This window comes from Equus asinus, chromosome 27 (assembly GCF_041296235.1).
Source record: "Equus asinus isolate D_3611 breed Donkey chromosome 27, EquAss-T2T_v2, whole genome shotgun sequence".
NCBI classification, from domain to species: domain Eukaryota; kingdom Metazoa; phylum Chordata; class Mammalia; order Perissodactyla; family Equidae; genus Equus; species Equus asinus.
Window position 1 is genome coordinate 10,601,424 of NC_091816.1, and position 25,758 is coordinate 10,627,181.

General features: G+C 40.5%; 1 protein-coding gene across 7 annotated transcripts in view; it reads left to right on the top strand.

Annotated features, from left to right (window-relative positions):
* Positions 1-25,758, top strand: part of FUT10 (fucosyltransferase 10) — a 259,761-nt gene that overhangs the window by 124,488 nt on the left and 109,515 nt on the right. Inside the window, exon 6 of one of the 7 annotated variants that reach the window (XR_011498763.1) lies at positions 24,496-24,579. The exons of the other annotated variants lie outside the window; for them this stretch is intronic. The gene's annotated coding sequence lies outside the window, so the exon portion shown is untranslated. The remainder of the gene's footprint in view (positions 1-24,495; positions 24,580-25,758) is intronic. 7 annotated transcript variants of the gene reach the window in all.

Consider the following 25,758-nt stretch of genomic DNA (forward strand, 5'->3'; position numbering starts at 1 on the left):
CATTAACATAACAGAAGACACTTTTATCCCTCTCATCAAGAAATTCCAAAAGTTTTAGGAGCTCTCTGCCAGAGACTGAGAGGAAGATCAAATATATATTTCTTATTATAAATCACAATATTGCATAGGGGAATGCAGGAAAGGTGCCTTGAGGAAGTGACATTAAGGCTGAGATGTGGCAGAGCAGTAGAAGAACTGTTTTCCTGGGAGAGGTAGATGTTTTTGGCAGGTAATAGGGATACCTGCAGCTTGTCTCCAAGATGACCACCGTCAATTCCTTTCCTCATTCACAGGCATGCCATTCGTTCACTGAGAGAAGTGGAGTCTGTTTCCTTCTCTTTGAATCTGGACCAGTCTTAGTGACTTGGTTTGATAACATAATATGGCAGAAGTAATGTTCTGGACTTTCAAGAACATCTTTGAGGAAATCTAGTGACCAAGAGTCCAGCTATCCTGACACCACCCTGCTGTGAGAAGCCAAAGTCACGTGAAGATATCTTAGAGGTTGAGATGCCATGGAGAGAAAGAAAAAGAGAGAGAGACAGAGAGAGAAGAGAAGAGAGAGCTCCATGGCGCCAGATGTGGGAATGAAGAAGTCATCTTGGAAGTGATCCACCAGCTCCAGCTGCTCCAGATGATGCCAAACATACAAGAGCATCTTGTCCCCATCCTTATGTAGCCTTCTCCCCTCAAATCTGGGTTCATCCTGTGACTCAATGTTGGTCAATAAAATGTAGCAGAAGTGATACTGCATAATTTCTGAGCCTAGAAGCCTTGCAGCTTTTGCCTGGGCTTTTTGGAATGCTTACTTGTCTGATACTTCCTCTGGAAATTCAGCTGCCATGCTATAGGAAGCCCAAGTCTTATGGAGGTCATACATAGGCAGTCTGGTATAAAGTGCCAGGTGAGATCCCAGCCTCAAATGCCAGCCACATGAATGAGCCATCTTGGTCTTCAGCCCAGTCAAGTTTCAGATGGCTGCTCACCCATCTGCTATGAGAGATCCCAAGTGAGAATCACCTAGCTTGGCCCAATTAACCCAAGAACTATGAAAGATAATAGTTAATTGTTGCTTTAAACTATTAAGTTTTCGGGTGATTTATTGTGCAGCAATAGATAACTGGAAGAGAAACCAGTACGACCAGTGTTTAATTTGGAAGAATCCATTACAGAACCTAATGTGCCAAAAGAATTTAGACTAGGTTAATTGAAAAAACATGAAAAAATTAAAATGTAGTATGCCAAGTACTGAAAGGCAAATAAACTATTTTAGGATAGTAGGAAATCATTTGCAAGTTATCTAATTATCATTGGTGATGATTTTTATTTTGATCTATTCCAACTTTGGGTTATTCTCTCCCCTTAAGGCATTTTGAGAAGTGAAGATGTTGAATCTAGTGGAAAGGGTATAATTCTACTTCTAGATACAAAAATGTACATCAGATGGTTCTCTTCCATATGTGTTAGCAATAAAAGCATCAGTTAATCCACCAGCAAATAAAAGTTTAATGATCCCCTATATATGACATATATTTCCCTGTTCTTAGGTAACCTAAGCATTTCCTAATATAGTCTTTCTAGGCAGTGGGTAGGAAAATACAAAGCTCTGAGCAGGAGGAAACTGTACAGCCCATCACAGTGTCTGGAGCATTGTAGTTCCTTAGTAACTCTCCGTTGAGCAAATCATGTGGGAAATCAGTGCCAAGTGCTGGTCACCAACTCAAGTGCAGGTGCATCTGTACCTTCTGCAGCTCTTACAGATGATATATGCCTCAAGGGACTTCCTACAAGTCTGAAAGTTCTTCAGTCGGTGTCAAGATCAAGGTCAGATTTGTGACTGTTATATATATATGTATATGTATGTATGAATGTATATATGGATGTATGTATATACATATGCTTGTATAAAATCTTGCTTCTCTCTCACTCTGCTTCCATTTCTGCAAAGCAATGTGTTACACTTTGTGGAGTTTACATAAATGTCTGTTTTTAGTCTGAGGTCTTAAGAATGCCCAAGATTCTGAATTACTCAATCTCCCCTTTTTAAAAGGTTGAGAGAAACAATATATTGTGGAGTAGTTAAAACTTCAGAAGGAAGTATCCTCAATAAATACAAACAGCATGAAACAGAATAAGCCTAAGCACTTTACTGCACTATGGAATTCTTATATGGAAACGCAGACATAGAGACATAGGGGCTGCTCAAAAGCATAAGTGACACGTTATTTACGCCTATAGCATCAAAAGGTCTACCTCCTCAACTCGTCTCATACTCTCCCTAGAATTTCACCATTAAAGGCATTTTATTCATAAGTATTTGTTTGCAAATATATTACACAAAAGGAGTAATTTAGCCACTAGAAAATCAACAGAAAACAAGATTATGAATACATGGCAGGCAATTGAGGTGAGGATTAAGAATGGTGAGGTGAGGCTGGAAACTTCTATTGGGGAAAATGAAGACTTTGGCCAAGAACTCCAGTCTGGAGCTATAGGTGTTGCAGGCAGCTTGACGGGAGGAGGGGAAGACATCAAGCCCTTATACACATATTTGCTCAAAAGTTGCCTTCAATTGGAGAATCAGACAGAATAATTAAAGTGAATCCTTCAAGATAAGAACATAAGACAGTGGGGAGGGAATGGTGAAAAATATAGGGAGAGAACAGAGACTCATTGCTCTACTTTAATCTCTGCCACTTTTTCTCTTATTCACAAACATGCCTCATTTTTGCTTTAATAAAACAGTTTTTAAGACCAGCTAGACCTTTCTATATTATTTTCACTTAGTGACCATGGCTGTAACCTCAGAGAGGAGATGCTTCCTCTTAGTAGCCATGGTGTTTCTGTGCTTACCAAGGTAAAGTAGAGAAGACAGAAACTAGTCTTGCATAGAGACCCTTAGGAAACTCTCCTGCCCTCATGATTGTCACCAGCTTCATAAGAGTAAGCAAGGCAACTTTCCAAGACCAGGCCAAAATGTTACCCACTCATGCAGCACCTCTCTGATCCTCATAATAATCCATATCCCACAAGAGTTAGTCAGTTGCTGACAGGAGATAGAGGATGAACAAGCCCACAGTCCTAGTCTCAACTCCCTATTAGCACTGGCTATGCTTCCAGGTAGATCCAGGTGTTCTTGACATTTGGCAGCAAAGATAATCCACCTTTGCACAACTAGATGGTATCAGGAAAAGCCAGGATTGCATGAAAACTAGGAACCCCACCTCTATTTAACTATGACACATACATTACTTTAACGAAAAAATAGGAGATATACCTGAAATTCCAAAATCCACCATAAAGACAATATCAAAGGGGAGAAGGAAACATACTTGTTAGGAGTTTTTGTTTGCAGTGATAAGTTCCTAATTAGCTTAATGAAAATGGGAACTTATTCTTCAGATGCCAGACAGTCTCATGGAATCCAAGATCAAGATTTCAGATGGCTTCCAGGAACAAGTGGAGCAAACAATAAAGCTCATCACATCCATCTCTGTCTTCATTTTTCATTTGTTCCTCTCAGTTTCTCATTTTTCTCTTTCTTCAAGTTGGGTGCTTCCATTTCTCCTGAAGACAAGGCAGGAAACATAGTCACAAAGTACACTGAGCTTTAAAGCATATGCTTCAGGCAATGGAAAGATATTGGCTTTAAGCTCTGGCCTCAAGTCTAAAAATTGTAGGAAGGGGCTCTGATTAGCTTGCTTCAGATCAGGGGTCAAGGCTGAACCAAACAGCCTAGGGCTGGAGTCACACCTGTAGACTGCTGCTCCTGAGGTAACTATATGAATGGTGACTGTAGGAGTGTGAATGAGGGAATGAGAGTTACAGCTTCCAGAAAAACCAAAGAGCTGGGCAGGCACATGATGTAGCCAATATAGAAAAGCAGATCTAAATGGTGATGTGGGCATAACATGACCACTATGATACCATTTCTCCAAGAACGGGGTGCCCCCCAATCCTGGGTAAGTATCCCTCTATTTAAAGATGTCCAATAGAGACACTTGTTGAATCACGACTGAAGCTTCACCTAAAGCCTCACTGACCTCACTGACCACACTGAAGTGTTTCCCCACCGGACATTTCTTTTTCTCTTAGATGCCCATACTCCATAATTTCACCTGCTTTCCAAATGACACCTGGGGAGGGAATGAGAACACAGTCCCTCTCACCTTCAGACCTCCTCTTCATGGCCACAACTGTTCCCTTGACTTCTTGTTCAGCATTCCCTTGAATCGAGGGGAGAAGTGTTGGAGTCGTGGCACAAAGATCTACTTTTGCTATTAGCAAGTGCTACAAATTTGCTCTGGTGGTTGATCACCCGTGAAAACCATTTGTTTAAGCAATTAAGAATTTGGGTATAGGGCATTTCTAGGGATGAATAACCAGGTGGTCAAAACTGACTGCCTACAGTCTTGTCAAGGGCTGTTTATCAGCAGGAAATGACTTGCTTCAAGGTGACTGATGATATTTACTTGGAAAATTAGATGAACAAGACCACATATTCATTTTGAGTGATTCAAAGATGACAGTATAGTGAAAGCTTTCCTTGGGCAAGACTAGCTTCTGGGTTAGCAATTTGAAGCATTTTGCCCTTGGTTTTATACACAGAGGCACTCTCTGTAAACATTCTTTTCTTTAAGTGTAGCATAAAGGGCTGAAATCATGAAACGAGAAAAATATCTGCATCACTGTTGTGCAGATATTTAATCCTAAAGTTCAGTAGGAATGTGAGGTTGTGTGATGCAGTGGAAAGAATAATAGACCAAAAGTTGGGGCCAGGGCTCTAGACCTGACTCTGTCATTCTTTACCTTTGTGACCATTGACAAGTCACTCCACTTCTAAGTTTATTTGTGTATAAAATGGGGCATGTGGAAAGAAGTGATCCTGAAGATAATTCTAGCTCTGTCGTTTTACAAGTGTAGTGCAGCTTATTATTATCAAGGCATCTAGAGAAAATTTGATGCAATCAGAAATATGATGTTATATTTCTGTGATGCTATCTTTTCTAAGGCCGTTCAAAGAATTCTGCACACTCTGGTCACAGAGGCTACTTGGCAACTTATTTTCATGACTGAGTGAGTTGCCTGTGAAATACTGCGTTTCCCACTCTTGCCAATGCTATCTCAGTGCCTGAAGTGCCCACCCTCTTGATCCTCCTCAGCTGGTTTTGCCCATAGAAAGCCCTTATCATTAACAAATCAGAAAGGGTAACCCATAAGCCCACAGTCATTGGGAAAGTTTTATTTCATGGATGCCAGATTTGAAAGCAGGTTCTGAATAATGGATGGGTATTGGCAAAGGGAGTTGACCTAGGTGAAGATATCATAGTATGGATCCTTGGGAAACTTGTGGAGCTGGAAGGGAAAGATGGGGCACTGAGGCCTTTGTGCCTAGGTGACAGTGAAAGCTGGATGGCCAGGACAGGAGGAATGGCCCCTTGTTAGAAAAGGTAAATCAGGAGCTAAAGTCTCTTTATGGCATTAGGGTGATGAAATTCTCTTCTTCAAAGAACAATCTTCCCCAACCAAGGATGCACATTGCATTTCATGCATCCAAGGTCATAAATTCAATAGGCATTCTACAGATTACTAAGAATACTGAACTCACCTGGATCCCACAACAGCTCTGTAAAGATTGAGGCTTACCTGGGATAAATAACATTCTCAAGGTCACACAACTGAGCTCAGACACTGTTCCTTGTCTCTCTGACTCCAGAGCCTGTTACATCACACTGTTTCTCCCAGGGAAAACACGGAGCAGAAAACCTGCCTCCAAATAATTGGGAGTGAACTATGGATTTATGTATTTAATTTAACCCCAAATGGAAGCTAACGCTTACATGGTATTTACTATGTGTCAGTTACTGTCCCAGCTACTTTCCACGTGTGAACTCGTTTAATGCTTACAATGTGCCTTGAACATAGCTACTATTATGAATCCATTTTACGGAGGGGAAAGGGAGTCACAGAATATTGTCCAAGATTCCACAGCCAGTAATTGGTGGATTTAAACCCTTATGACAATGATAATAAAGTGTATCATAGTGCCCCTTTTTGATAATTTGTCCCTGTTGATTTTGGAAGGTAAAGAATGAAAAAGAACACCTTGGGATTGGATGTAAGAGGGGTTTAACTTCCACACCACGTGATTTAATTTTCACAAGGGGGAGCAAGGCAGTGGGAAGAGAATACGATGTTTCTTTGTGGTCTCACCATCAGCTGGAGAGGCTGTGAGGCAAGCACACAGCCTGCTGTCACTAGAAGCAGTGGGATTCACCTCTGGCAAGGGAAGTAAAGGACAGTAACATAAGCTGCCATCAATTGATTTCTTTTTAAACATTAGAGGAGAAAAAATAGGCAGATGATAACTCAGCACTTTAAAGCTTTGTAGATTGGGATGATGTTAATCAAATCTCTAGGATAAACTTGGCAGAGTTAGATGGAGCAAAAGAGGATGCCTAGAGGTCGTTACATGCTGTGTGTCCTCACTGCCACAGCTCCTGCCCTAGCTAGTTTAATTTTTCCCAAAGCTAATGAGATCAAGAGGGAGGAGACTCCACGGAGTGGAAAGAGCTTGGGGCTGAAGAGTTGGGAGATTCAAACATTTCTTAGCAATCTTACTGATTCTAGGTACTGTATGAGTCAACAGTACAATATAGTTACAAAGACGAAAGTGGGCATAATTGTATTTGCACCATCACATGTAAAGTACGCAGGATAAAGAGTGTCAGAGGTGATGGTCCCATTTTATACTGTGTTGGTCAGAGCCCGCCTGGAATAGGGTTTCAGTTCTGGGCACCATATTCAGAGAGAGTATGGCTGAGCAGAGCCACCAGAATGCTATAAACATTAGCCCCAAGGTGAAGGGAGGATTGTGACTGGGAAGGCGCTAAGGTTGGAAAAGTAGCTGCCCCAAAGAGATGAGAGAAAAGGTGTGGATCTTGGGCACTGGGTGACAACACTTCCTAGAAAATCAAAAGGAAAAACCTGCTGCTATTGAGAGCAACACATAGAGTTTGTGTAACCAAGTACTCTTGGTAGTTGCATTTTGCTTTAATAAACAGAGTTGGTTGTGTCTGACTACTCTTTTAAAACTGCACTCCCATGTGACCCTTTCCTATCCCATCTCTCTAGTTAATTTTCCTTGATAGTCTTTATCAATACCTGGTATGCTTTATTTGTTTGCTTATTTATGATCTTCACCTATTAGAAATTACACTCACAAGGGCATTTGTTGTCTGTTTTCCTCCTGTATTCCCAGTACCTAGAATTGTACCTGACACAGAGGAGATTCTCAGTAGATATTAATTAATAGTAGCTATTAATGGATGGATGAATGAATGAATGAATGAATGAATGAGACAGCAGCAGCAGAAGTAGTGAGATGCTGAGGAGGCAGGGTGGCACTTATATCTCATCACCTGGGTGCTAGAAGCACAGATGACTCTGACCATTGGAGATTGTGAATGTCTTGTCAGGTGGAGGTTGAGTTAGATGATTATTTCTAGACCAGTAATTTTATGAAACTTCAGGGAGATGAAGAGAAAGGGTGGAAATAGCTTTCCAAGGATTCAGTATAAGGTATGGCTCTGAGTTATTGCCACAAACTGGACAGAGTGAACTGTAAAGTGAAACGTAAAGGTTTTCATTTGTGGAAGAGCTAACAATCTGGGTGGAAAAGGAGCTCTCCAGAATATTACAAACTTTCTTCATCTTGGTGGACTTTGGTGCCAGGAGAGATTTTGAAAACCTTTATTTGGAATATAAAAACCCACGCAGCTTCTAGTAGAACTAACCCATCACAGCTGAAGGCTGAAGACAGAGAGAGGCAGGTGGTGTGGAAGAGGAGGAAGCTCATGTTCTCTTTGAAGGCTCTCGGCAAAAATCCTTCCTTGCTTCTCTCCTAGCTTCTTGTGATTGCCTGCAATCCTTGATTCCTTGGCTTGTAGATGCATCACTCCAATCTCTGCCTCTGTCATCACATGGCATTCTCCTTGTATGTCTTCTGTCCCTGTGTCCAAATTTCCCACTTCTTATAAGGACACCTCTCATTGGATCAGCGCTACCCTAATCCAGGGTGACCTCATCTTAACTTGATTATATCTACAAAGACGCTATTTCCAAATAAGGTCAGAATCACAGGTTCTGGGAGTTAGGACATGAACACGTCTTTTGAAGGGATGATGGGAAGACATAATTAACCTCAATACAAGAATATACCAAAAACTCAAGATTGGGCATCTGAGGGCTAAATGAGCCAACTTTTCCTGGAGGGTCAAACCTTGCCTCCTACCCCAAAGATGCTTCCTGCATTTCAGGGATTGTGTGTGTAGCAGGAATAGGGATCTTCCTGCTGTCTCCCTTCCATGTTCAGAAACTGCAGGACAGTATGTTCTCCCAAACTTTGACCTTGTGAGAAAAGTAAACATGAATGAAAATGAAAACAATTTAATTTCAATATTTTTGCTTGGGTCTTTGAGAGACTAAGGTAAGTTTCTCAAGGGGCAGATTTCTCTATAATGGGATTATGGTTAATATTATTGTTGCTTCCTTTCCGATGAGAAGCTGGTGATGGTGTTCCTCTCCCTAGCCAGTGACTGGTTTAGGCTCGAGCCAGTTTCAACCAATATGATTTATTTATTCTTCATTCCTTCATTCAACAAACATCTATTGAGTTTTTATTAGATGCCAGATACTTCTAAAGTCTGGCTAAAAGTGCCCTATGCATAAGATTGTGACCGCTGTTATTGATTTTTAAAGCTTATCAGTGTCAAAAAAGAGATGTCTAAAAGAAAATGGAGAAAAATGTAAGTTTGTCCAGAAAATGGGAATCTAAAGATAACTTTCAGGTGGCACACGGAAGGCCTTCATGGCTCCTCCAAAGGTGCTGGGGATATAGTCGTAAGTAAGGCAAGGCCGAGAACAGGATGGTGTGAGGTTTCTGCAAGGAGAAGCCAGATTCCCTTTCCCATTGGATGTGAACAAGGATATGCTACTGTTGCTGACTGTGAGGGTACAAGCCTGGGGGTAAAGCTAACGCTGTGTTGAACAGAGCAGAGAGAGGAAAGAGTTCGAATCTCTGATGACATTGTTGAGTAACTGAACTAACCAAACCTTATGTTAGGACATTCTGTATATGAGAAAGTAAGTTTTGAAAATAAACATCCAACTGGGTTTGGACTGAGTTTTGATTTCTCGTGTGCTAAAGCATATAACCAACACATCATCCTTTCTTTTGCCTTTCTTCAGCTCTGCACGGTCTAAAACAACAGGAGAATAAAGAGGACAGCACCACTCTACTTAACAATATTCTGTCTTTATTATGGGTTGTTTTCAGTGATTTTAATTGTTGCGTTTTGAAAAAGGAGATGTTTGGTGAGAAGAGAGCACATCTGTGGACAGGGAACAAGACTAGGAACTGAGCTGTGTCTTCAAGGGGATCACAAGTCAAAGGCCTTTCTTTCTTTTTGAGCTTTTTCTATAAATTGCACAGTTTAAAGGCACCTCCTTTCTTTTGTAGTAATCCGTTTCAGTTATCTCCAAATTAGTAAGTCTCAACAGCCTTGAGCCGTGCAGTGGAATCCTGGAGAAGGAGAAGAAGGGGTCTGTAAGAAGTTTGGCTCACTCACATTCACCGCTGGCTGATGCACATGAGGAGACACCACATCAGGAGTGTTAGAAGGCCAGGAACTCATGCCAGTGACCTGAGGCTGTTGGGCAATAGATACAAATGGTCATTCAGTGACCGAGACCTGTGAGGGAGCAGAGGATCATGGAGAAGGAGCTGCAGCGTGGAACTAACCAGAAGCACAAATGAAACAAACCCACCTTCCTCAATTATGCTAGAGAGTATTCACCTTTGAGGGTTAGAGAAATGCTGGCATTTGCATTAATTTACCAAGAAATTAAATAAGAGAATTAATTATTTCACTTCTTAAATTATTCAAGTAAGAATATCCCTATTAATCTGCATTTATCATCCTTCGTTCTCTGGGAACTTTTCAGCATCTCCCTTTCCAGCAGTTTACTCAGATTGCATGCAAATACGTATTGCTTTGTGGCAGATAATGCTCATGGCAAGAGGCAGTTCTGTGTTTGCGTGAGTGTCAGTGTTTAGCCCTATAAACAAATATTCAAATCCATTGGGAATTTGTATCTTGAGAAATCGACTCCTGCCTCCTTTCCCACCTTCCATCTGCGTCCTTTGAAAACTCTCTCAGCTCCCTTCTCCTTAGAGTCTTCACCAGCGTGTGCTTCCAGATCTGGGTTGCGCTTTCTTTTATCTTTATTTTGTCAAGTTCTAATTGTAAATGTTTTCACTTTTCTGCCATCTGCTATTCCTCCTCTCTCCTTTTCATTCCCATCTCCTCATTCCACATTTTTCTATTTATCCCTGAAAAGAATGGCATACACTGTAAGTAGTAGACAAACTGGCAATGACATTTTCGCCATTGCCAGAAGGTACACGGAAGCAAATTCCCACACGCCAGAATTTCCCCTAAAGAGAATATGTTGTCGGTGAACGATTCTTGTAACAAAGAAAGAAATAATGAGTGGGCCTGCTTTTATTTGTTTATTTATTCATTTCCAAGTATTTGTTCTTTGTCTTCCTTCTAGTGTTTCCTTTCCTCTTGTTTCTTGGTTCAGATTTTGTTGTTCTTCCAGATTTTATCCTATGTCTCTTATTACAAAAATACCATCTCAAAACATTTGGTTAATGAATTAGTTTCTTGGACTTCCATAACAAAGTACCACAAATGGAATGCGGCTCAAACAATAGAAATGTATTGTTTCACAATTCTGGAGGCTGGAAGTCCAAGATCAAGATGCTGGCAGGGTTGGTTCCTTCGTGACACAGGGAGAATCTATTCCATCCTTCTCTTTTAGTTTCTGCAAGCTTTGCTGGAAATCTTTGGTATTCTTTGGCTTATAGATTCATCACCCCAAGATCTGCTTTCATCTTCACATAGTGTTCCTCCTGTGCACAAAGGACACCAATTGTATTGGATTAGGGTCCATCCTGATGATCTCATCTTCACTTGATCATCTGCAAAACCCTATTTCCAATAAGGTCACATTCACAGGTACTGGGGGTTAGGGTATCAACATCTTTTTGGGGGACACAATTCAACCCATAACAGGTATCTTATGACTGGTCATATGACCAGTCTTCTGTGAGGACCCAAACACTGTTGAATATTATGATTTCTTCTCTACGTGTCAGCAATACATCAGGGATCTCTTAGGGACCATCAAACTCAAGAATTCTATGATTTCATTTGTCAGATGTAGAACTCAGATCAAGTCTTGAATCTTGTCAACAGATCCACAGGAAAGTAGTGTTTCTCAAGTGGTCACAGAATTACTATTTGGGGATAAAACCCCCTCATCCTTTCCTACTTTTAATCCACTCAGGTATAGAGAAGGCATTAATGATAAGAGCATAAATCACATGCAGAGTGGGAATTGGTAATTAAGCAGGAGGACTGGGTCTTGAAGACTCCCCTCAATAGTCAGAATTGTTTGTGAGTGACCATGGTGATGTAAAGAAGGAAGCATTGCCTTAGATAATCATGTGCTTCAATTTTCCCCACCAAGGAGCTGATTGGCTTCATCTACAAGAGGGATTTGGCTGAAATGTTTTTATCCACAATCACCCAAAGGATAATATAATTTCAAAACTGTGATCAGAGTTCATGAGATATTTTAATTTATTTCTTTTGGATACTGGCTAAGGGCCTGGGAACAATTGAAGATGATACTTAAAATCAAGAAACTGAAGTGTTGGAAGTGACAAGGGCCTGAGGATTCATCAATCCCCTCACTTCATGGATGAGGATCCTAAAATCTAGAGGCCTGCAGTTATTGGGTTGGTCAGCAGAAGAGAAGAGTTGAGTCCAGGTCTCTTCATGTCTGGCCCAAGCTTCCTTCCAGAGGGAAGTTCTAACGGGGTTTTTTTCTCAGTCTCTCTCACCTCTCCAACAAACCCTCATCTCTAAAATCTCAGGAGATATTCTGGCAACGAGAATAGACGCTCCAGAATGTTAGGGCTTGATGGAGCTTTGTAGGGCATTTAGTGATTATACAGGCTATGTCCAAACACCTCACTTTACAGAGAGAGGAACTGGGATCCAGAGAGAGAAGCTGACTGGGTTCCTACCATTAGCTGCAGACAGAGCTGGGACTGGAACGAAGGTCTCCTGGTAGTTGCTTTCCTGCCTTCTTTTAGACTGAATAATTTCTATGATTCTAATTTTCTCCTTTGTTGGTTTATTAGCTATAACTTTGCTTTGCTTTGTTATTTAGTCATTTTGTTAAGGTTTATATTATGCATCTTTATCTTATCACAGTCTGTGTTCAAGCAATATTATACTACCACTTCATCTATTTTATAAGAACTTTACTTTTCTTTCTTCTCAGCCCTCATGTTATTATTGCCATACATTTTACTTATTCATATACTATAAACTCCAAAATATGTTGTTTTTGTTTTGCCTAAATAGTCAATTACATTTTAAAGAGATTAATTAATAAAAGACTTACATATTTACCCATGTGCTTACCATTTCCTCTGCTCTTCATTCCTTTGTGTAGATCCCTATTTCCATCTGGTGTCATTTTCCTTTGGTAATAGGTTTCTTCAGCTCTTTATTTTAGAAATACAGCAAACTGATTTCTTTTATTAAAGTAATTTTTTTTTTTTTAGGGAAAGATTAGCTTTGAGCTAACATCTGTTGCCAATATTCCTCTTTCTTCTTCTTTTTTTCCCCAAAGCCCCAGTGCATGGTCATATATCATAGTTGTAAGCCCTTCCAATTCTTCTATGTCAGCTGCCACCACAGCATGGCTATTGACAGACAAGTGGTGTGGTTCTGTGGAATGAACTGAACTGAACCTGGGCCAGTGAAGCAGTAAGAATGACAAACTTTAACCACTAGGCCATCAGGGCTGGCTCTTTTCAGCTTTTATAGGTCTGAAAAAATCTTTGTTTCTCTTTCTTTTTCTTTTTTGGTGAGGAAGATTGGCCCTGAGCTAACGCCTATTGCCACTCTTCCTCTTTTTTTGTTTGAGGAAGAGTGGCCCTGAGCTAACATCTGTGCCCATCCTCCTCCATTTTATATGTGGGTCACTGCCATAGCATGGTTTGATGAATGGTGTAAGTTCACACCTGGGATCTGAACCCACGAACCTGGGCAGCCAAAGCAGGGTGCGTGAAATTAACTACTATGTCACTGGGCCAGCTGCTCACTTTCATTTTTTGAAGGATATTTTTGCTGGAGACAAAATTCTAGGTTGACAAACTCCGGCTGTCTTGGTTGCTCCAGCATCTCAGGTTTGTCTCTTCAATTCACGGGGTCTGCCAGCTCCTCCTGGGTCCCCTTCCCCAAGCTGCAGCTTAGAAACTCCCTCAAGGCAGGAAGTTGGGACAACCTTACGGCTCATCTCTTTTGTTTCTCATTTCTCAGGGATCACTGTCCTTCATTACCTGATGTTCAGTGTCTTAAAGCTATTGTTTCATATAATTTTTCTGTTTTTGGTTTTGTTTTGTTTTTCAGGTGGGAGGGTAAATTTGGCCCCTGTCACTCCATCTTGGCTCATTGCAGAAGTCAGAGATAGTAGTAATGTAATCTTAGTGAATTTTCAGGATTTTCCCCTGCTCTAGGGTTTTATCAAGGATCAGGGCACCTCATGAAGTGCTCAGACATGGACTGGCCCATCTGGTTCTCAACCACTGGTCTGTGCAAGTGCTGCTGAGACATCTTTTGCCTCCATGTCACATCAGCTCTCATGCTCCTTCTGGGCTATGCTGGATATCCAAGAGTCTTTGCGAGTCTGTTTGCCCCATTATCCCCTAGACCCAATACCATGTGTTGATTCTCTCTCTTTCTGTGATCTGTTCATCTCCCCACATCTTTGCTGGAGAGGATGTGCCAGTTCCTCTCCCAGGAGCACACCAATTCCTTAACTCTTACCACCTCTCTCACTTTCTCTCCCCATCTCTCTCTCTCTCTCTCTCCTTACCCCTCCTTAGCCTTGGAGAAATCTTTTTCTTATCTAGGGTGGGAGTTGATATTGGGGTCTTGTCTATATGTGAGTCCTTTAAATTTTCCCAAGGGCTTAGGGCTTTGGGAACACAGAACCTCTCAGCCCGTTTGTGGTTTCTGCATGTCACATCCTTCCTTGTAGGCAATGTAGAGAAAGCTTATTATTTCCCTGAAGAGAAAAGGGAGGAAAAGGAGAAATGACATGATAAAAAAGAAATTTCCAAAGCAATTATGCCAAAGTAATAAGAAATACTCTTCATTTTGCTGGGAAATTTACCTTTTGAATTTATTTCATTTATAGCTATTTAAAAAGTAGCAAAGTATTTTTTAAGAAGGGTGAGCTAAACAGAGGCTTAACTTCTTTAAATTTCCTTTTAGTATCCCTATATTTGTATGGTAAGCGTAAGCTAGATTTGGGATATATAATTACTTGGCTGTATTCAACAGTTATGTTCAAGATGACACACCAAGTTGTTATTTTTAGCATCCTGAATAAAGATATTTTCCCTTCCTAGACTCTTGTGTTCCCTGCCAGATGCACCCAAATTAACCTTGATACATTATTGATGTATCCTCAATACTCAGTTTCTATACATAATTTTTAACTAATAAAATTTTTCAAAAGATTGAAGATGCTTAACTGCATAATTGTGGAAATCTGATATATTCAGACTGGCTTGGCTTCCAGCTTCTGCAATCCTTCTTTCCCATAGTTAATGCCACAGGACCCCAAAACAGCCCCATGCTGGTCTCTAGGACCAGTTCTGAGCTCAAAATAAGTAGAACTTATGATTCTTATATGAGATGAATTTCCAGGTGGCTCCTAGGTTGCCCCTGACTTTGTGCTCCAGGTTGACAAGCTTGCCTTTTGCTCTGCTTCTGAGACACAGACTTACTCTGTGCCCCAGTTCTGGTTCTCGAGCTCCTCCCCCAACAACAGATTTAGTATTTCTGTTCTCCCAGGATTGGGTCATTGCCTCTGGCAGAGGGAATGGGCCCTTCCATCTTCAGACAGTCTTCTCTAGGGTTGATCCTGTGCCCACACACCCAGATTTCTCTATGTCTCATATTCTCAGGTACCCCGGTTTATAGCTTTGCCTATTTATTGGACATTATGGTAGTGACAGGCCTTTTCCAGCACTCTTTACCTCATTACATGCTTCATTTAAAGAGATATTTTTTCTTAAGAACTCCTGTTGTGGCTTGTATATCAATTCCTTTGCATTAGTAGGTGGACCTGTGTAACCAGTGCCCAGTACCAAATATTTCAGCTGTTTGATGTGTATGTCCTCTCAGCACCTCCTAGAAGGCAGCCTAGCCCTATGTGTGTGTCCAAATCTAACCGAGAGCTAGATGTTAGATGTATATGTATGAATATACCATGTACACACACATGCATCTTATGCCTTACCCTGACGTGTACTTAATCTCTCTCAGTTCTGTGAGTTCCAATGTTATGCTAGCAATAGTCAGCCCCCGACTCCAACCCTCACCACTTCACCCTTCCACTCTTGACCCTGTCTGAAATTCACCACTGCCTCCCTGCTAGCTGCTGGAACAGTGACCACCACCCTTTGGCAGAGAAGACAAAGAAGGGTTGGTGGAGAGGAGTCTGGGGCCACTTTCTTTCACTCATTCGTTTATTCAATCTTTCCACAAGTATCTATCAAGCACACACTGTGTGTCTGGTACTCTCTAGGCATTTTCCACGTAGAAATGAACAACATAAGTAAAGTCCCTTTTCTCATGGAGTTTACATTCTAGTGGAGGGAGCAGACGAAAGCTAAACAAATGAAAATTTGAGATGTCAGATCCAGAACAATATGATAAAAAGAAAATAAAGCAGGATAAAGTTATAGAAGAGAAAGGGGTGTGTGTGTGTGTGTGTGGGTGTGTGTGTGTGTTAGATACAATTTTAGATACAGTGGTCAAAGACAGCCTATCTAGTAAGATTTCATTTAACCAGTGATCTGGCCTTGTGAATGTCTGGGCAAGAGCACTGCTGTGAACTTTGTCAAATACTTTTTGTGCATCTATTGAGATGACCATGTGATGTTTATTGACGCCACCATTCTTCCTCCATGAGAAGAATGCATTATTCTTTGAAGGGCTCTGTGTGACAGTTTTGAAGAGAGCCTGAGGTTGGACATGGTGAAAAGCAACACTCTGAAGTCGTATGTGGGATTCTTTTAGGATTCCTTCCTGTTCAGACTTCTGGAGATTCTCTTCTTTGGGAAGATATGTTTGCTTCTCTTACTTGTAAAATGACACAGGGAAAACCTAGAATGACAAAAGCAAAATCCTTTATTGGAGCACCCTGACATTAAATAGTTAGAAAGAACATGAACATTACAGCTAGAACATTCTGGATTTAATTCTGTATTTTCTTCTTTGGAAACCTTTCTCGGCCTCAAATTTCCAATCAGTATGAGGACTTTTGTTGATTGAGATGATGTTTATGTGCAAAAGAGGCCCTATTACAGTTCCAAGTCCATGTGAGATCCCTTAGCAATGTTCTCTCCATACTCTACCCTTTGGACAAACTTTATAAATGCTTACCCTGGACTTGTAGGGTGATATTAGTATTTGTGAAGAAAAGCATTATATTCAAAACAGGTGTATCTGGAAATTTCTAGTTTCTACTAACTCTGACAGTTTTTAGAAATATGGCCCTAAAGAGAGTAATATTAATAGATCCATATCATTTCTTGATTTTTTTTTGGCTACTTATAAGTTACAGAAGCTATGCTGTATAGAGTAGATTATTCATAAGTTCTGCCATTTATCCCCTCTGAGTCATTGGACTGTAACTAGCCTAGTATTGTGGATACTGGAAATGCAGTAAAAAGTTATATTCTCTCTAGACATTGGGTTTTGAGACAACACTAGTACTAAGTACCTCTCTTCCACAAATTCATCATAGTGGGGCGAATTATATTAAATTATATCATAGAGAGACGGAGAATGGGTACCGCAACTCTCTCATCTTCATTTTAACTTGCATAAATGTATTGTTCAGATTCCTCTACCTCCTAATAAAAGGGGTTTTTAAAATAGGGAAATACATTATTTATTTATTTATTTATTTAGGAGGGGAAGATTAGCCTTGAGCTACCATCTGCTGCCAATCCACCTCTTTTTGCTGAGGAAGACTGGCCCTGAGCTAACATCCATGTCCATCTTCCTCTACTTTATATGTGGGATGCCTGCCGCAGCATGACTTGACAAGCAGTGCAGAGGTCTGCACCCAGGATCTGAACCAGCGAACGGGCCGCCAAAGCAGAACGTGTGAACTTAACTGCTGTGCCACTGGGCTGGTCCCTAAGGAAATACATTTTTTTCCCAAGTTTTGGTGATTTTCTCTGTTATTTGCAACTTGGGTGTTGTGGGGAGGAGTGACAAAGGTCCAAGCAGATACATGCTTTTGCTTCTCTCACTCAAGTCTAAACTATAAAACAGTGATAATGATTTGAGTAAGAATGATAGGTTTGGAGTATTTGTCACTTTATTACTTTTCAGAAAATGTGTTACTTTATGCTCACAAAATTGTTCAGCATCCCGAGATAAGAGAACAAGAGAGAATAGAGACAATTTGAAAACTTGTTTGGTCCAGGTGATATCTGTGCCGTTTCAAGAGTCAGCAATGGTTTCTGTGAATAGTGCTTTAATTCAAAATAGGCATGGAGCAGAAAAAATAAGAATATATATTCATATTTGCCTATAATTACATAAATAAATACTGGCAAAAGACATTAAAAACTAATCAAAGTAGTTATTACTAGTAGGAGTAACGTGCATGACGTCTGGAGTTGAAGTGAAACTTCTCAATGTTTACCTTTTTATACACCTCTAAACTTGGAGCCATGTGAAGATATATAAATAAAACTTGATCTGTATGTCACAGCTGTGTTGGGTCTGAGCTGTTCAGGGCAACCCTGAGATGAAGATGTGGAGTCTCTCCCCTCTCTGCTGTACTGAGGCCTCTTTAGAGAATTGCATTTCTTCTTGAGGACTCTGTGCCTCCAGTTGAGAAAAGGAGAATTAAAGCTACCCTCTCAAGAGTGTTAGGGGCAGAAACGACGGTTCTAAAGAGGATAGTCTTCAATCTGTTACCATAGCTGCTTTTGAAAAGTTGGATTGTATATAAACGTAGGGAGATTACTTTCAATTTTATTCTTCTGTTTTATTTAGTTATACACAATGAGAAAATGTTACTTTGATCATCATCATCATGGCAAAAAGTAGAGAAAAACAAGATTAAAAGAATAATTCAGACCAGAAGCCAGACTGTCTTGCTTCCATGCTTGGACAATTTTAACAATTCTCTGATGCTTTGCTGTAGTAGAACTGATTTATGATCTTTGGTAGCATCTCAGCAGTCCAGGAGGCCCTCTTTAGAGGTATTACTGGGCTTGGAAGAGAGGCACAGATGAACAGAAAGAGGGCGTGCTGAAAAGTACTACAGCGTCTGAGGAGGAGAACATGAGGTCAGAATTTCTAGACTGAGATCTTCCCAAACAACAGCTTAGCCCTTTTGATCAGAAGTCCCACTATGAGCTGTTCAACTGTGCTTCTCTAGCCTCTCACACTCCTGTGGCTCTCAATCCTGATGCTCTCTGGTAGAAAATCTGTCCCATTCTAGGGAGGGACCACCACATGCTCTGAACATCCGTCGTGTACCACCCAAGCAGTTATATCACTGCTGTCAAGATCAGCACGAGTCCTGTGACTGAAGGAGACATTCTCACCATCTGTATTCAAGCTGCCATCTTACATCTATCATTACAGACTCCAGGATGCTAAACTGAAGGCACAGAACCTCAACACTGGAACCAGCAGACTGGTATTCAAACATTAGCCTTGCAACTTAAAGGCTGAATATTCATGGGCAAGTTATCAAACCAGTCTAAGCATCATTTTTCTTTGTCTGTAAAATGCATATAATTATAATCCGAACTTTAGAGGGTTGTTATGAGCATTAAATAAGATTATGGATGTAAAGAATTTAGCAGAATGACTGGCACATTGTAAATGTTCTTGAAAAATGAGCTATTGTTATTGTTGTTTTATGCTCCTAAGAGACAAAATATTTAGTGACTGAACAAAAGGGTGGTATTACACCTTAAATTTATTACTTTTCTGTTAGATACCCAGATGGTGTCTTATTCTACGATTTAGTGTTTTCTCACTTAAGCAGTTTCCTTGTTATCCTGACACAATTCTCTCAGAACAATGTCTGTTGGTCTTCCAGGTGCTCTGTTTTGGGGGTTGAATTATGCCACTGGAAATTTTCTCCACAGCTAATGAAACATCACACCAGAGTCAGACTATGAACCATCACTCTTGCCAAAGGTATTCCAACAGGTTGCTCCTCCCGGGAAAATAGGATATCCAGGCACTATCACTTTATGGGACCTGAAAATGTCCCCCATTTTCAGAATGGCTCATGTTGAAAGTTAAAGGAAATGATAAAGTAAAGTAGTCCAGAGAAGCAATTTGTATGTCAGGGAACTGTTTCAGATATTCAGTTCTTATGGGTTGAGAATTTAATATGTACCAGGCACTATACTGGGTGTTGGGTGTACAGAGGTGAATGATATAGACATGGTGCCTGCCCTCCATGGAACTCACTATTGGGTGGGTGGGAAATGGAGGTATGTAGGCTAATAAGTAGGTAAAAGAATCCACAAATACATAATTATAAAATGAGAACATCCAACAGAAGGAAACAAACAGCTAGCTGTCATAAAGAACGATGGGGTAGGGATCAGAGAAGACCTGTTTTAATCAGTAATATTTAAAATCCAACTTCAAGGATAGGGAGACAGTCATTAAAATACATTCCAAACAGGGGCTGGCCCCGTGGCCGAGTGGTTAAGTTCGCGCGCTCCGCTGCAGGCGGCCCAGTGTTTCGTCGGTTCGAATCCTGGGCGCGGACATGGCACTGCTCATCAGACCACGCTGAGGCAGCGTCCCACATGCCACAACTAGAAGGACCCACAACGAAGAATATACAACTATGTACCGGGGGGCTTTGGGGAGAAAAAGGAAAAAAAAAAATAAAATCTTTAAAAAAAAAAAAATACATTCCAAACAGAGAAAATGACAGAATAATGGTTCTAAGTCAATGATAGCTTCGGTTAGTTCAAGGAATTAAAAAGAGGCAGTTTGCTTAGAATGTAATGAAAGGACAAGAGTGAGTCAAATCAGGTGGAAGATATAAGTAGGGGACAAGATCAAGCATGGTCTTTCCAGCTGTAGTACTGAGTTTGAGCATTAACAAAAAGGAAATGAAGAATGAGTTAAAGGAAAGCCAAGGAGGAAACTTTCTTCCCTCCCACCTTCCCTCCCTCCCTCCTGTTCTTCCTTCCTTCTTTCTTTCTTCCTTCCTTCCTTCCTTCCTTCCTCCTTTCCTTCTTCCCTTCCTTCTTTAATTATTTAACAAGTTCTTACTATGTTCCAGTATAATTCTAGTCACTGGAGATACTGAACTAAAAAAAAGAGATGGAAATTTAGTACTAGTGTTTCTAACATTCTAGGCAGGAAGTGATTGCCATAGTCCAGTGTAGAAGGGTGGTGACCTGATGAAGGAGTGCAGTGAAGATGGAGAGAAATTGAGGGATTTTACATCCCTCTTCTCACTCTCTACCACCCTTGCGTCAACTGCAATACTCCCGCTGCTGTTATTTCACCTAGCTCCTGACTTTCGTACCACAGAGAATCATTCTTTTAGCTCTCTTTCCTGACCCCTTCTTTACCCAGCTGTTAGCTGATTCCATGTCTCATTTCAAGAAAATGATGATGATGAGAAAAGCAAGAGAAAGAGACCAAAAGTACAAATCAATATACGAATTAGAACATGAATCAAATGAAAGGAAAGAAGTGTTTGGGAAGAATGAATAATGGCAGATTGCCAGCAGAAATGTGCCCACTGAAAGAGAAAAGAGATGATGTCTTAGAAAAGGATGGATTAACCTGGTCCACTTGGAGAGATTAGGTGTAGGATTTTATAAACTCAAGTTCCCCATTAATTTTCTGGTTCTGATGCTGATGGTGGGCTGAATGTTTGGATCTCCACTTTAGCTTTAAAGAAAATGGCATCTATTGTAACAAGCCATCATAACAGAGAATCTGGATTCTAGTAAGACAAAAAAAGGACACTTCCCCATGGGTTTCCCCTGTTGAAACCACTAGTTACGTGTGGCCCTTGAGTACTAATAATACGTTTAGTTTGGATTGAGATGTACTATAAGTGTAAAATATTCACTGGATTTTGATGACTTAGTACAAAACCAATAATATAAAATACATTGTTAATGATTTTTATATAGATTGTGTGTTGAAATAAAATTTTGGATATTCAGGTAAATAAAAATATCATTAAAATTAACTTCACCTTTTACTATTTTTAAAAAAGACTATTAAAACTTTTATATATGTAGCTCTCATTTTGTCTCTATTGGGTATCATTGCTCTAGATAATAGTAACTAACACTTATTGAGCACCCACTGTGTTCCAGACACTGTTCTAAGCATGTTACATGTAACCTCTAATTTTAATCCTCACAATAAATTTAAAGGAGCATCCTAATATAGTTCCACTTTCATAAATAAAGAAACCAAGGCATAGAGGGATTAAGTAACTTGTCTAAGCTCATGCAATTGGATAGCGGCCAAGCTGGGATTCAAACCCAGCCAGCCTGGCTCCAGAGCTCACATTCATTCTCCCCATTACCCTACTTCTTGGTGTTGAGTTGAGGTTCCCTCAGCATTTAATACAGAGCTAGTAGGTATAAGGAGGTCAACAAGGACTTGATGCTTTTGTGTATCAATTAGCTCTTTTAGGTTGTAAGAAACGAAGACATATTCAGGTTGCCCAAGTTGATGGGGATTTATTATAAGGATGGAGAAATAAGCAAAGAGTCCTACCAATGTCAACATCAGGTTCTGTGGAGAACTGGAAACTTACTCAGGATACCACAGTGATTCCAGTGTAAGGCAAAAGTCCCAGACTACCATTCTTAGGGCTTGTCTTCTCTTTTCCTTTGTCTGAATCTATTATTGACTAATTGCCTTACGGCTTCTATTTACCTGAGATTTCCACTAACTGCCTTCTCTGAGCATATTTCTTATTTGCTTCTACACATCTTTGTTGTCTCTAAGATTTGTATTCTGAGTTGCAATCCATAGGCATCTGTGCCAGCTGGATTGGACACTCTCCAGTATAGACATGTTCTAGTAGGCAGAATTTTCTGACAGCCTCCCTCAAAAGTCACTGGTCTTCCTTATGTTTAGTTATATTTGGGACAGCAGCCATCACAGCCATCACTAGTTGGCTGCTATGGACAGTGTTACAAGATCATATGACCCACATAATGATATTATAGCAAAATTTGTTTTTCACTAAGTGCATTCACCTACATTCATTCATTCACCAATTATTCATTGAGTATCTGCTATGTGCCAGGCACTGTTCTTGACATTTGAAATTCATCAGTGAAAAAAAGGACAAGACCTGCTCTCATGAAACTTACATTCTAGCTGTGGGAGGTGGACACTAACTAAGAAGCATAATAAGTAAAGTATAAAGTTTGTTAGAAGGGCTATGGAGAAGAAAGTAGAGTTGAATTAAGAGATTAAGAGTGTTGCTGGAATGGGGAAGCAGCTTGTAGTTTTACATAATGTGATCAGGGTGAGCCTCATTGAAGGTGAGATTTACACAAAACCATAAAGGAGGAAAGGGATTTAGCTAAGAAGAAGCTGGAAGAAGAGCATTTAGGCAGATGGAACTTAAAGCCTGGAGCCCAAGGCCTGGCATGTTTGAGGATTGGTTAGGATTTCTGAGGATGGTTAGGATGGCTGGAGCAGAATGAGGAAGAGGGAGAGAATTAGGGGACGCAGTCATAGGGATCAAGTCAGGATGTAGTCTGCATGCTGTTGCAAGGATTATTGCTTTTACGCCAAAGAAACAAGAGTCATCCCAGAGTTTTAGCAGCGAAGTGACATGACCTGACTTACCTTCTAAGGATGCTCTGGATTTTGGACTGCAAGTATCCTGTTAAGAGGCAAGCATGGAAGCAGGGGATCCTGTTAGCAGGCTATTACAATGCTCTAATCAAGAAATGATTATTTGTTCCCTTGGTGATAAGAATAGAGGTGGTAAGAAGTAGCTAATTCTGGATATATTGTAATGCAAGAACCAAAGGATTTGCTCACAGATTGGATGTATGGAATGAGAGAAGGTGTGAAGTCAAAGATAACTTCGGAGTTTTTGGCCTGAGCAATTGGTAGGATGAAACTGCAGTTGACAAAGATGAGAAGGGCTATTGGTGCAACAGACAGTGGGGTGTAGAGAAGATCGAGGTCAGTTTTGGCCACATTGAGTTTGATATGAATACAGACCATAAAGTGGACATGCTGAGTAGGCAATTGGATATATGAATTTGATGTTTACAGGGGAGTTCTGGTCTTAAAATATACACCACTTGAGAGTGATCAGAATGCAGATAATATTTAACGCCATGAGATTCAGTGAGATCATCAAGAGAATAAAGGTAGCTAGAGAGAAGAAGGTCAAGGACTGAACCCTGGGGTATTATCACATTAAGGGCTCCTATAGAAGAGCAAAATCCAGCAAAGGACACAGAGAAGTCACTGTGAATTAGAAGAAAATACAGAGTGTGGTTCCTGAAAGCCAAGCGAAGAGAGTGGTTTAAGAACGAAGCAATGAGAAACTGTATGAAATTCTGTCAATCAGTCAAGTAAGAAGAGGGCTGAGAACTGGGTGAAAAATGTGGATGTCACTGGTGACTTTGTTAAGAGCAATTTTGGTGGAGTGGGGGGCGGTGGAGGCTGACTGGAGTGGGTTTAAGAGATAATGGGAATGGAGGAATGAGAGATGGAGAGTATAGATAACTCTTTCAAGGAGACATGCTACCAAAGGGAGAAAAGGAATCAGATCTAAGTTGGTGGGGGAAGCAGAGTCAAGAGAAAGTTTTACTTCTTTCTTTCTCTAAGATGAGAGAAGGACTTGCATGTTAGTGTGCTAATAGGAATGATCCAGTAGAGAGTGAAAAATGGATGACATAGAAGAGAAAGGAGAATTCAGGACTGAAGTCAGGGAGCAGATGGGGGATGGGATCTGCTACTCATGTGGAGGGCATGGTTTTAGACTGGAACAGAAGTTGATCCATTAACAGGTGGGAAGGTGGGAGATATGCTGTAGAAGTCTTTGGAAGTTCACTTCTAAGTGCAGTAAGAAGTAATGTCATCAGCTGAGAGTGCTGATAGTGGAAGAGTTGTTTTGGTTTCAGTAGATAAAGGAAAATTTGGAATAATTTTCCAGGAAAACGGGTAAATGAATGGATTCTACACAAGGATGGGATTCCATAGGCTGCAAAGCCAGAAACTCTAAGGACATTAAGTGACTGTTTCCTTCTTTTTTTTATAGTATGAAATTTGCCGTCTACTTGTTTGAAAGGAGTCAAATGCTGGTCAGGAGGCTGGTCTTCACTGGCAAAGGAGAAAGAAGGAGGTAGTTATTCAAAAGATGAGCTAGAACTGGGCATTAATGATTAAAATGGGCAGGTAATTCACCTCCTTTATAACACTTCTAGCAAATGCTTAACTAGCTCTGAGACAGAGAGAGAAAGAGAGAGAGAGAGAATGGCACACAGCCATATTAGAATCTGGAGACCTGGAAAGATGTCATTCTGCAGAAGTGAGCACCTTGGCTGTGGCCTGGTGGATTATGGAAATAGATGAACAGCTCCCTAACTGATCACAGTGTGAAATGAAAAACTCTCCAAATGTTCCACCTGTAGGTCTGTCATATTAAACATTATTTCCAAGTTTCGAACCTCTATAGCCTCTAAATAAGAGAGAGAAAATTTAGAGAGAAAAGAGAGTCAGGGTGAAAAGTGCTGCTGACAGCATGATGGGGATAGGATGTTTGCTCACTGTCTGCCTCTCTTGGTGGTAAACCTGATAAAGCAGAACCTCTCCATTATGATTTCCAGAGGGCTTGACTATGAATATAAGACATAAAATGATATCAGAGAATGGGATATTATCAGAAAAACCCACTCTAATTCTCTCTAGAGAAAATAAGAGTGATTCTCAAGTTCCATTGGCTTTTGGGATTTAGTGAAATCATTTTTAGCAGACTTCTGTAATATAAAGTCTTTACATATTTCTGGGGCTGAATGCATTATTACATGTCTCACATCTTAGTCTTCTAGACTTTTTAAACCATTTTGTTAAAATGAAAATGGATGCTACGGGCAACAATTTCTTTAGTCCCTTTACCCTGTTCCTATAATCTCATGCTTGGACAAAGATCTGGGGAAGACAAACTTCTGGACTGCAAGACCCTTCACCCAAGTCTGACAGCCTAATCACAACCTGTAGAGGGGCTGGTTGTACACTCCGCTCTGTACTGTTTAGGAAATCATCTGTTTTTCTTCCTTCCAGAGCAAAAATACAAGCCAGTCTCTATAAGGTTGAGATTTTTATCTTTGTTTTCTATCTGTTTTAAATCAAAAGCATGGAGACTGTCAGCTAATCAACAGCATAGAGTATATACGGATTGGGACTGTATTAGTGACCTCAGATTTGACCTGCCCATCACACTGTGTCATCAAAAGCTCAATGAAACAAGGGATAAGTCAGAAGGACATTCTATTCTTGAAGCATCCATTACACTGCTGGGATT